The 11,089-nt window shown below is 44.1% G+C and overlaps 1 long non-coding RNA gene across 1 annotated transcript; it reads right to left on the bottom strand.

The window, feature by feature from the left end:
• Nucleotides 1–217: 217 nt before the first annotated feature.
• LOC144600424 (uncharacterized) lies at nucleotides 218–7,524 on the bottom strand. The gene is made up of 4 exons (XR_013548136.1): nucleotides 7,477–7,524; nucleotides 6,420–6,540; nucleotides 3,666–3,855; nucleotides 218–558 (listed from the first exon to the last, which is right to left on the bottom strand). It is a non-coding gene; the product is annotated as an uncharacterized LOC144600424 (long non-coding RNA).
• Nucleotides 7,525–11,089: the final 3,565 nt, after the last annotated feature.

Here is an 11,089-nt window from a genome sequence, read left to right as displayed (position 1 = left end):
ATTTATGGAAGTGAAAGGTTGCAAGAGACGTGGATAATAAAGCAATTATTAAAGCCAGCAGGATGAGCAGTGCCACAAATGAAGAGATACTTTCCTCCAGACGTTTTGGATCCCCTTCGCTTGTTGAGTTAAATTTTGAAATGTCATCATTTTGATTGCTTGACAGTAATGTTGGCATTGGAACTCTATGGAACTTCAAATTCATTTTGTAACCAAAAGATCAAAATCCCTCATTCACTAATTGTTTGCAAAGCGTGAACATGAGTTTGGGATTTACTGCAGATTGTTAATTTCAGAAATGGGTCTCCATTAACAAAGTGCGAGGTTTAAATGAGTGAACATAGACACAATTAAGCAATTAAGAAGTGTTTGTGAGAGATGATATGGTCAGCATACATGGGCTTTTATTGTCACAAAAAACCAACTTTGCCAAAGTGCTGGTGACTTCAGTTATCTTCCAGCTGGTTTTAAGTGATCTTGGAGTTGGGTTCACACGCAGTTTCAATGCCCTTGTTGGGAAGAGTGCTGAGTTTCAAATATGAAGCGGCAGGAGACAGTCTGGGAAAATAAACAATTCCATTTAAAGCATCGGCTTATTTCTGGTTTACAAACACAAACAAAATCGATAATGTTTGTTCTTTAACGCAATGTGCAGCTGACAAGTGGAGTACATTAAAAACGCTGCTAATTGAGTAATTTATTTACACAATTCTATTGGCATTTAAATCAAGAATATTGCTCCATATTGCATACAAATAAAAAGACCATTAATATAGTCCAGGTAGACACAAAATGCTGGAGTAACTCGGGGTCAGGCAGCATCTCAGGAAAGAAGGAATGGGTGACGTTTCAGGTCGAGACCCTTCTTCAGACTGAAGAAGGGTCTCGACCCGAAACGTCACCCATTCCTTCTCTCCAGAGACGCTGCCTGTCCCGTTGAGTTACTCCAGCATTTTGTGTCTACCTTCAATTTGAACCAGCATCTGCAGTTATTTTCCTACACATCCTATTAATAAAGTCCAGATCTGAACGAGTTCTACCATTGTCAAGTTGTCTAGCATTTGGTTCTGACTTCATGGGAAATGATTTTGGATAACCTCAGTGTATTTTCCAATAGTCACAAATACAATCTAGAAGTCAGTCTTGGCATTACAATCAGTACAGCCCTGAGGGTAGAAAATGTGAAAAATGGCACTGGCACAGTGGTGATGTGAAAAAAATACTTGTGTACAAGCAATGGCAATGTATCAGAGGCCTAATAGGCTTAATCATCTCCAAGAAAATGTAATAATATATATTAAACTCATTAATAACAATAGTTTTTATTAATATTATATGCTGATCAACCTAAATGAATATTCTTGTGGTATTCATGAAAGCCATGATTAGTTTACTCTATGAGGATTTTAGGGCATTTGTTTTTTTGGAAAATTGATTTTTTTGTTTTAAAAGTAAACATTTATCTTTCTCATAATGTACTTTTTAAAAAAACATTCATGGTTTCGATGTAGTTACTGATCCTTATATTTAAATGTAGGTTCTGATGTGCTAACATCTTTAGGACAATTTACAAGCTACTGCACGGCAGAAAAACATCATGTAAAATGGAAGAAATGTAACAAGGTGGCAGAGTAGCACAGCTGGTAGAGCTGCTGCCTCACAGCACCAGAGACCCAGGTTCGATCCTGACCTCCGGTGCTGTCGGTGTGAGGTTTGTATGCTCTCGCCATGACTGCATGGGTTTCCTCAGGGTATTCTGGTGTCCTCCCATATCCTAGAGACTTGCGGATTTGGAGGCTAATTGGCCTCTGTGAATTGTACCTGGTATGCAGTGAGTGCATGTGAAAATGGGATAACATAGAACTAGTGTGCGAACACGATACTGGAAAATGCATTGAGGCTATCCAAAATCATTCATCAGCTTGGACTCGGTGGCTCGAATGGCCTGTTTCCATGCTGTATTTTTAAATCAATCAATACAGTGCATGTAAGTTATCACTTGGGCCTGTGGTTGGTTGGAAGAGGGTCTACACAGTGCGATACAAGAAGATATTTTTTGTTGGCCAATATTCTTCTAATAACAACATTTTGACAAAGCACATGAACAAAGAGTTCCACGTAATATATTTTCTTTTGTTACCTTTTTCCAAAAGTAATCTCTTACTCTGAGTTACGTCCAGAAATGTATTCAATATTTTACTTAAATTTCAATAATTTAGTCAAATTTACTTCACTATAACGACTGAGCACAGATTTTCAAGATTATTGCATTCAAAACCATTTGTACAGATACACAGATGAATTTTACCAATAGACTTCATGCATTAGTGAAAATGTGAACTCAGAAATTAGAGAACTTGTGCCTTAATTAGGAAAAGATAGCAATACTATTTTTAAAAGACTATTCATGACATTTATTGGTATACTAACAGCAAAACAGGCACGTTGAGCTATTGTGGGGTCTCAACCAATGCTGCATTTTCTGAATGTTGGTATTACTTTATTTTGTTTCATTGTTGACAAATATCAAAAGTCAGACTATCATTTCACCACAAATACTAGCATTAAATTATTTTAAAAATAGTATCAAAAAAGCACTGACTGAAAAGTTTGAAACCCAGTTAAGTAGAATTTGAAGTCAAGGGACCAAGTAACGTTTTCGGAAGGAAGCATCTTTACAAGGCTGGGAAAGCAACTATTTCCCTTAAAACATTTATTGAATGGGGAAATGGTGCTCTGATCATCTTAAATTCATAAGGTTTGTTCTTCGATTGTAAATTTTTTAAAAACAATGGAAATTCACATAATAGTTGTGCTGCTAATTCCTCGGTGACCTTATTTGCTCAGAGGGTTGCACGGATTAAAATCTAAAGCAGTTTTGCAGAGTCACAGTCTTGTTTCACTGGCATCGCCAAGGGGACAGATGAGCAGAGGGAACAACTGTGAAGACACTCCAATCATTTCAGCAGATTTGCAACAACAAAAAAAGTGTCCAGTGAGCCAAATTGCAAACTATTTTCCCCACACAGAATTAATTCGGTCCGTCACACATTAACCCAATAATTACCGAATTTAATTGCCAATGTAAAAACGTGGCCGTGGTAAAACCGTGTAAAACGTCCAATTCACGATTGATGAAGAGCAAAATAGCACATTAACACAAATGTATATACAGAAACAAACTTATCGATACACGTTTTGTACATACGACAGCTCTGTATCGCGTCCAAAAAGCTATGGGGAAATATACATGCACGGGAGATGAATACATGATAGGAAATAATCTGGCGGAAGGAAGGTCGACTGGATTTTAGATATTAGGAAGATGATTTAAAACTATATATTGATCGGGAGAGAGGATTAATCCCCGTAGCGACGAAGGTGCTTTCAAAAGATGTAAGCGATTTTTGAGGATTTGCTCGGCATGTACGAGATGGAAGCTATCAATTTACAATCCCACACGGGGTTCGCTTGTGGTAAATCGCGATACAGTATTGTGTGTATCTACACACAATGTACATTCCCTTGCCTTAAAACATAGTTTTGCATTTCATATAAAAATAAAAAAACGACTTAATCCTGTGTAAAATCAGCATCGATGCCAAATTTCATTAAAAAAAACCATATATATATATATGATAGTCTCGTAGTGGTTAAACCGTTACCTGTGTTTGAAAGATCTGCCGCAGATAGAGGAATGTTGAATAGATTGCCACTGTGGAGTAAGCGCTCTTGCCCGCTGCAGTATCACTGTATTGGCGCCGGCGCTGGGATTACACTGTGTTATTTCCGTTCCATCAACGCTCAGCGGCGAAGCCTGCCAGTATCTCCCTTCTCTCTCCAACTTAACTTTTACTTTATTCCGAATCACGTCACGTGGACAGAAATGGTACGGTCCAACACCCAGATGTTGGGAAGAAATGATCCAATTCAGAAAGCGAGGGGGGTGGGGTGGGGAAGGGGAGGGAGGGGTTGTGGAGACAAGGGACACACAGGCAGACAGGAGGAGGAGGACTCCACCAAGCAGAGAAGGTTGTTCACCACAAGCTCCACACCAAATGGTGCTGACAATGAGACAAAGGGGAGGTTAGGTTTTAATTAAAGAGCCAACCCCCATGAAGTGGGGCTTGATTAAACTTAAAACTCTATATTTGAATGCTGTTTTAAACCGAATATAGACACACACAAAAAAACTGGAGTAACTCAGCGGGACAGGCAGCATCTCCGGAGAAAAGGGATATGTGACGTTTCGGGTCGAGACCTTTCTTCAGACTGAAAGTCAGGGAGATATAGACGGTCACGTAGAGAGATATAGAACGCATGAATTATATTGGGTCTGAAGAAGGGTCTGGACCCTTTTCCTCCAGAGATGCTGTCTGACCCGCTGAGTGACTCCAGCTTTTTGTGCCTATCTTCCCTTTAAACCAGCATCTGCATTTCCTTCCTACAAGTATGGAGTTTCAGTTTAATTAAGCCCCACTTCAGGGCAACGTATATTTTAAAACGATACATTGACCGGGAGAGATGCAACGAAGATACTTTTACAAAGATGTAAGTGATTACTGAGGATTGACCTGGTTGGGTACAGAGGGCGTTGGGACAAGCCCTGGTGAAATGCACAGATTATCTCCAGTATTTCAATGTGATCGCAAATATGGATAACATGAGGCGGTGCCAGAGAACCGTTCTCCATCTGAACCATCTCCATCCGCTGATTTATAGCTTTAAAATATAAGCCCCGACATGGCAGTTTAAAGATAAGAAACCCTTTTTGAATAAGTGAATCCGTCTAACAAAATATAGAAACCAGATGCTGGAGTAACTCAGCGGGTCAGGCAGCATCTCTGGAGGGAAGGAATAGGTGATGTTTCGGGTCGAGACCCTTCTTCAGACTGAGAGTGAGGGGAGAGGGAAACCAGAGGACGTGACGAACAAATGGCACTAATGACCCAGGAAAGGTGGAGCCCACAATGGTCCATTGTTGGCTGCGGAGGAGGTGAAAACGAAGGGATAAAAGCAGTCTGAAGAAGGGTCTCCACCCGAAACGTGACCCATTCATTCCTTGTCTCCACAGATGCTGCCTGTCCCAGCGTGTTGTGTCTATGTTCGGTTTGAACCAACATCTGCAGTCTCTTCCTACACACACACACACACACACACACATACACACACACACACACACATACACACACACACACACACACACACACATACACACACACACACACACACACACACATACACACACACACACACACACACACACACACACATACACACACACACACACACACACACACACATACACACACACACACACACACAATGAAACTAGCAGGGCGACCTGGGTGGTTGGGAAGGACGGAGAGAGAAGGGGAATTTCAATACTTGAAATTAGAGAAATCAATATTGTAACAAAACCGTCCAACAATGCCAGGTCCGGACACGAGTCTTTCTAGGACATTTTTAACGTCCTCCCTTCTGTTTGCACCCAGTTCCAGAGGCATTGCCTGAGTCTCTGTGCAACGCTGTTTTGCCCCCCCCCCCCCAAAGTACCCGTTCTCCACACATCGGTGGCTGTTGGCTGTGATTTGATTTTACAAAATGTTCTTTAATGGCCCAGTGTGTGCGTTAACGCGCCGCGCTGTAAACAACCAGGGGTTAATAATAGAACCTGCATAAAGCCAACAAAGCCTCGCCAGATCAATTTGAACAAGCGGCCGGTTAAATTGATCAGCAAAAGATTCATGACCCCTGATGACTGGTCGTGGCCGCCTCCAGTGGCATTCCAAGAGCAGGAACGGCCGAGCGTTTTCTCTCACGCTGATGATGTGGGCAGAATCCTAATTAACACACGGCAACACTTCAGACACCCACCCCAGCGGTATGAACATTGACTTTTCTAACCGCATCTAACCCTTGCTTTCCCTCTCTCTCTCCATCCCTCCCCCTTCCCAGTTCCCCTTCCCAGTCTTGACTGTCGCTGATTACATTTCATCTGTTTGCTTTGTTGCGACCTTCTCCTAGCTAACAATGATCCATTCTACATTTTCCTTGATCTCCACCCCCTTTGATGTCTAGTTCTCACACCTGACACTTCCTTACCTCTGTATCTCTTCCCCCCCCCCCCCCCAGACTCTCAGTCTGAAGAAGGGTCTGGACCTGAAACGTCACCTATTCCTTCTCTCTAGAGATGCTGCCTTTCTGCTGAGTTACTCCAACATTTTGGTGTAAACCAGCATTTTCCAGTTCCTCCCTACACATTGTCTAACTTCAGACAGTTGTGTCGAGTTTAGTTTAGAGATACAGCCGAGAAACGGCCCATCGGGTTCTCGCCGACGGCGATCCCCACACATTAACACTATCCTACACCCACTGGGGACAATTCTTACATTTACCAAGCCAATTAACCTACATACCTGTACGGCTTTGGAGTGTCGGAGGAACGCAGGTCATGAGGAGATCGTACAAACTCCGTACAGACAGCACCCGCAGTCAGGATCGAACCCGGGACTCTGGGGGTCTCTGGCGCTGCATTCGCTGTGAGGCAGCAAGTCAAGTCAAGTCAATTTTATTTGTATAGCACATTTAAAAACAACCCACGTTGACCAAAGTGCTGTACATCAGTTCAGGTACTAAGAACGAACATACAATGGCACACAAACATAACAGCACATACATAAACAGTTCACAGCACCCCCTCAGAGGGCCTCAAACGCTAGGGAGTAGAAATAGGTTTTGAGCCTGGACTTAGAGTCGATGGAGGGGGCAGTTCTGATGGGGAGAGGGATGCTGTTCCACAGTCTAGGAGCTGCAACCGCAAAAGCGCGGTCACCCCTGAGCTTAAGCCTAGACCGCGGGATAGTGAGTAGCCCCAAGTCGGCCAACCTGAGGGACCTGGAGATAGAGTGGTGGGTTAGAAGATTTTTGATATGGGGGGGGGGGGGGGGCAAGCCCATTTAGGGCTTTGTATGTGAATAGGAGGAGCTTGAAGTTGATTCTGTACCATACTGGGAGCCAGTGGAGAGAGGCCAGAATCGGGGTGATGTGGTCCCTTTTACGGGTACCCGTCAGGAGTCTCGCTGCGGCGTTTTGGACCAATTGCAGGCGGGACAGCAACTCTACCGCTGCGCCACCATGCTGCCGTGGTCACGCTGTCGGGGATAAGACTTATCAATGAGAGTAAATTTACTCTGAGGTTGCGTCATTAAGTGTAAGAGAGGTACTTCTCTTTGAGATAAAGAGCTGGACATAATGCAAACGGTAGTTATTTACCTCAAAGCTATATTACAACAGGCCCAGAGTGCTTTAATGTTGACACTGGGTGCTAGAAATGCAAAGGACGCCTCTCCACATTATCAGTCCCCAGCCCCCAAAGGTGCACACAAGTCTACAGGGAAGGAGAATGATGTTTTTTATGTGCAGGAAGGAACTGCAGATGCTGGTTTACACCGAAGATAGACACAAAATGCTGACCTGAAGAAGGATCTCGACCCGAAACGTTACCCATTCCTTCTCTCCAGAGATGCTGTCTGTCCCGCTGAGTTACTCCAGCAATTTCAACCCATCTATGGGCAAATAATCTAAAAGAGGATTAAGAATTGAAGTGAGTTCAGTATATGAGGAAGGAAGAAAATAGAAGGACATTTTTTTTACAACTGGATGAAAAGGAATGGGAGAAGGTGCACATGGAGCATATACACACACTTGTTAATCTGAATGGCCAGCTCTGGGTGGTAAAGACTATGTGCATAATTTCATAGGTTTATCAGTTCTAGGAGCAGAATTAGTCCATTTGGCCCATCAAGTTTACTCCGCCATTCAATCATGGCTGATCTACCTTTCCCTCAATCCCATTCTCCTGCCTTCTTCCCACAACCCCTGACACAAATACTAATCATCAATATGTCTATCTCTGCCTTAAAAATATCCATTTACCTGGCCTCCGCAGCCGTCTTTGGCAATGAATTCCACAGATTCACCACCCTTTGACTAAAGAAATTCCTCCTCATCTCCTTTCCAAAGGTAAGTCCTTTTATTCTGAGGCTATGGGCTCTGGTTCTGGGCTCTTCCAATAGTGGAAACATCCTCTCCACATCCACTCTGTCCAAGCCTTTCACTATTCGCTAAGTTTCAATGAGGTCCCCCCTCATTCTTCTAAACTCCAGTGAGTACAGGCACAGTGTATTGCACAATCACTATGGGTGACGATATCAAAGTGTCTCGTTCATCAGGTGCACTTAATAAAAGTGAACAAGCAGGGGTAAGAAAGCTAAATGGGTAGACAAAAAGCCAGACATCATTTTAACATGACTGGCGAGCTACCCACACAGTTGAATGGAGTGCAGCATCCTTCAGGCATGCAACCCAAGATCTCCAGATGACTGCCCACTCACTATTTATAGTGTGCTTTGCATTTCATAATGGGAGGTTGCATTCCTGTTGCCATATTGAACCAACGACCAAGAAACTACACCAACACATCTACTTCCTTAGAAGGCTTATGAAGTTTGGCATGTCCCCAACAACTCTCACCAACCTCTAGAGTGCCATAGAGAGCATTTTATCCTTCTGCAGTTGTAGAGGACCCTCGTGAAACTGCACCTGGAGTACTGTGTGCAGTTTTGGTCTCCAAATTTGAGGAAGGATATTCTTGCTATTGAGGGCGTGCAGCGTAGGTTTACTAGGTTAATTCCCGGAATGGCGGGACTGTCATATGTTGAAAGACTGGAGCGACTAGGCTTGTATACACTGGAATTTAGAAGTAAAAGAAGATAACTGTAGATGCTGGTACAAATCGAAGGTTTTTATTCACAAAATGCTGGAGTAACTCAGCAGGTCAGGCAGCATCTCGGGAGAGAAGGAATGGGTGACGTTTCGGGTCGAGACCCTTCTTCAGACTGATGTCAGGAGGGCGGGACAAAGGAAGGATATAGGAGACAGGAAGATAGAGGGAGATCTGGGAAGGAGGAGGGGACGGGAGGGACAGAGGAACTATCTAAAGTTGGAGAAGTCGATGTTCATACCACTGGGCTGCAAACTGCCCTGGTGAAATATGAGGTGCTGTTCCTCCAATTTCCGGTGGGCCTCACTATGGCATTGGAGGAGGCCCATGACAGAAAGGTCAGACTGGGAATGGGAGGGGGAGTTGAAGTGCTCGGCCACCGGGAGATCAGTTTGATTAATGCGGACCGAGCGCAGGTGTTCAGCGAAGCGATCGCCGAGCCTGCGCTTGGTTTCGCCGATGTAAATAAGTTGACATCTAGAGCAGCGGATGCAATAGATGAGGTTGGAGGAGGTGCAGGTGAATCTCTGTCTCACCTGGAAAGATTGTTTGGGTCCTTGGATGGAGTTGAGGGGGGAGGTAAAGGGACAGGTGTTGCATCTCTTGCGGTTGCAGGGGAAAGTGCCAGGGAAAGTGCCTGGAATTTAGAAGGATGAGAGGAGATCTTATCGAAACGTATAAGATAATTAAGGGATTGAACACGTTAGAGGCAGGAAACATGTTCCCAATGTTGGGGGAGTCCAGAACAAGGGGCCACAGTTTAAGAATAAGGGGTAGGCCATTTAGAACTGAGATGAGGAAGAACTTTTTCAGTCAGAGAGTTGTGAATCTGTGGAATGCTCTGCCTCAGAAGGCAGTGGAGGCCAATTCTCTGAATGCATTCAAGAGAGAGCTAGATAGAGCTCTTAAGGATAGCGGAGTCAGGGGGTATGGGGAGAAGGCAGGAACGGGGTACTGATTGAGAATGATTAGCCATGATCACATTGAATGGCGGTGCTGGCTCGTAGGGCCGAATGGCCTCCTCCTGCACCTATTGTCTATTGTCTATTGGGATGCATCACAGGTTGGTTTGGGAACAGCTCCATCCAAGACGGCAAGAAACTGTAGTGAATTGTGGACACAGCCCAGAGCATCACACAAACCAACCTCCCTTCCATTGACCATTTATACCTCACGTTGCTTCGGCAAGGCCAGCAGTATCATCAAGGATGAGTCACACCCTGGCCACTCCCTCTTCTCCACTCTCCCATCAGGCAAAAGGTATAGAAGTGTGAAAACGCACACCTCCAGATTCAGGGACAGTTTCTTCCCAGCTGTTATCAGGCAACTGAACCATCCTACCACAACTAAAGAGCAGTCCTGAACAACTATCGACCTCACTGGTGATCCTCGGACTATGTTTGAATGGACTTTACTGGCTTTATCTTGCACTAAACGTTATTCCCTTATGATGTATCTGTACACTGTTAGTGGCATGATTGTAATCATGTATTGTCCTTACGAGACTGGTTTGCATGCAACAAAAGCTTCTCACTGTACCTCGGTACATGTGACAATATGCTAAACTGAACTGAACCAAACAAAGCAAAGTAATTCTGGGCCAGGATCTCTGCTTACTTGCAGTTTGAAGAAGGGTACTGACCCAAAACATCAACCATCCTTTTTCTCCAGAAATCATGCCTGACTGCTGAGTTAATGCTCCAGCAGTTTGTGTCTTTCTTCAGTATAAACCAAGCAATTATGGTAGATCTATCTTTCCCTCTCAAATCCATTCTCCTGCCTTCTCCCCGTAACCTTCTTCACCATTACTAATCAAGAAGCTATCAATCTCTGCTTTAAAATTACCCAAAGACTTGGCCTCCACAGCCGTCTGTGGAAGTCACAGCGAGAACATACAGACTCCACACAGACAGCACCAGGGGTCGTGATCGAACCCACATCTCTGGCACAGTGAAGCAGCGGCTCTACCAGCTGTGCCACTGTGTCGACTGCAGGTGTGGGATGTGAGTGTGGCTCTGGATTGGTGAGTAATTCAGATGAGAACCCTGATTAATATATTGTTCTTAGGTGAGTGATAAGGGTTTATTACATGGGCAGTGCGTGACTGCAGTAAGTGGGAGGTAAGGTTTAACAATGTCTGTACTGAGTTGCACCAGTGGGTCTGTTTGGTGCTTTACCCAGACCTTTCCAACCTTCTCTCTGCTGGTTTATTGTGGACCAGGAGGGCTTCTTATGGATGCCTCTCCTTCTCTCTATGCCGAGAACCAAGATGTCCTGTGCTGTATGAGAAAATTGAGGATGTCC

Source organism: Rhinoraja longicauda, chromosome 15 (genome assembly GCF_053455715.1).
Source record: "Rhinoraja longicauda isolate Sanriku21f chromosome 15, sRhiLon1.1, whole genome shotgun sequence".
NCBI lineage: Eukaryota > Metazoa > Chordata > Chondrichthyes > Rajiformes > Arhynchobatidae > Rhinoraja > Rhinoraja longicauda.
This window is presented reverse-complemented; position numbering and strand designations above follow the sequence as displayed.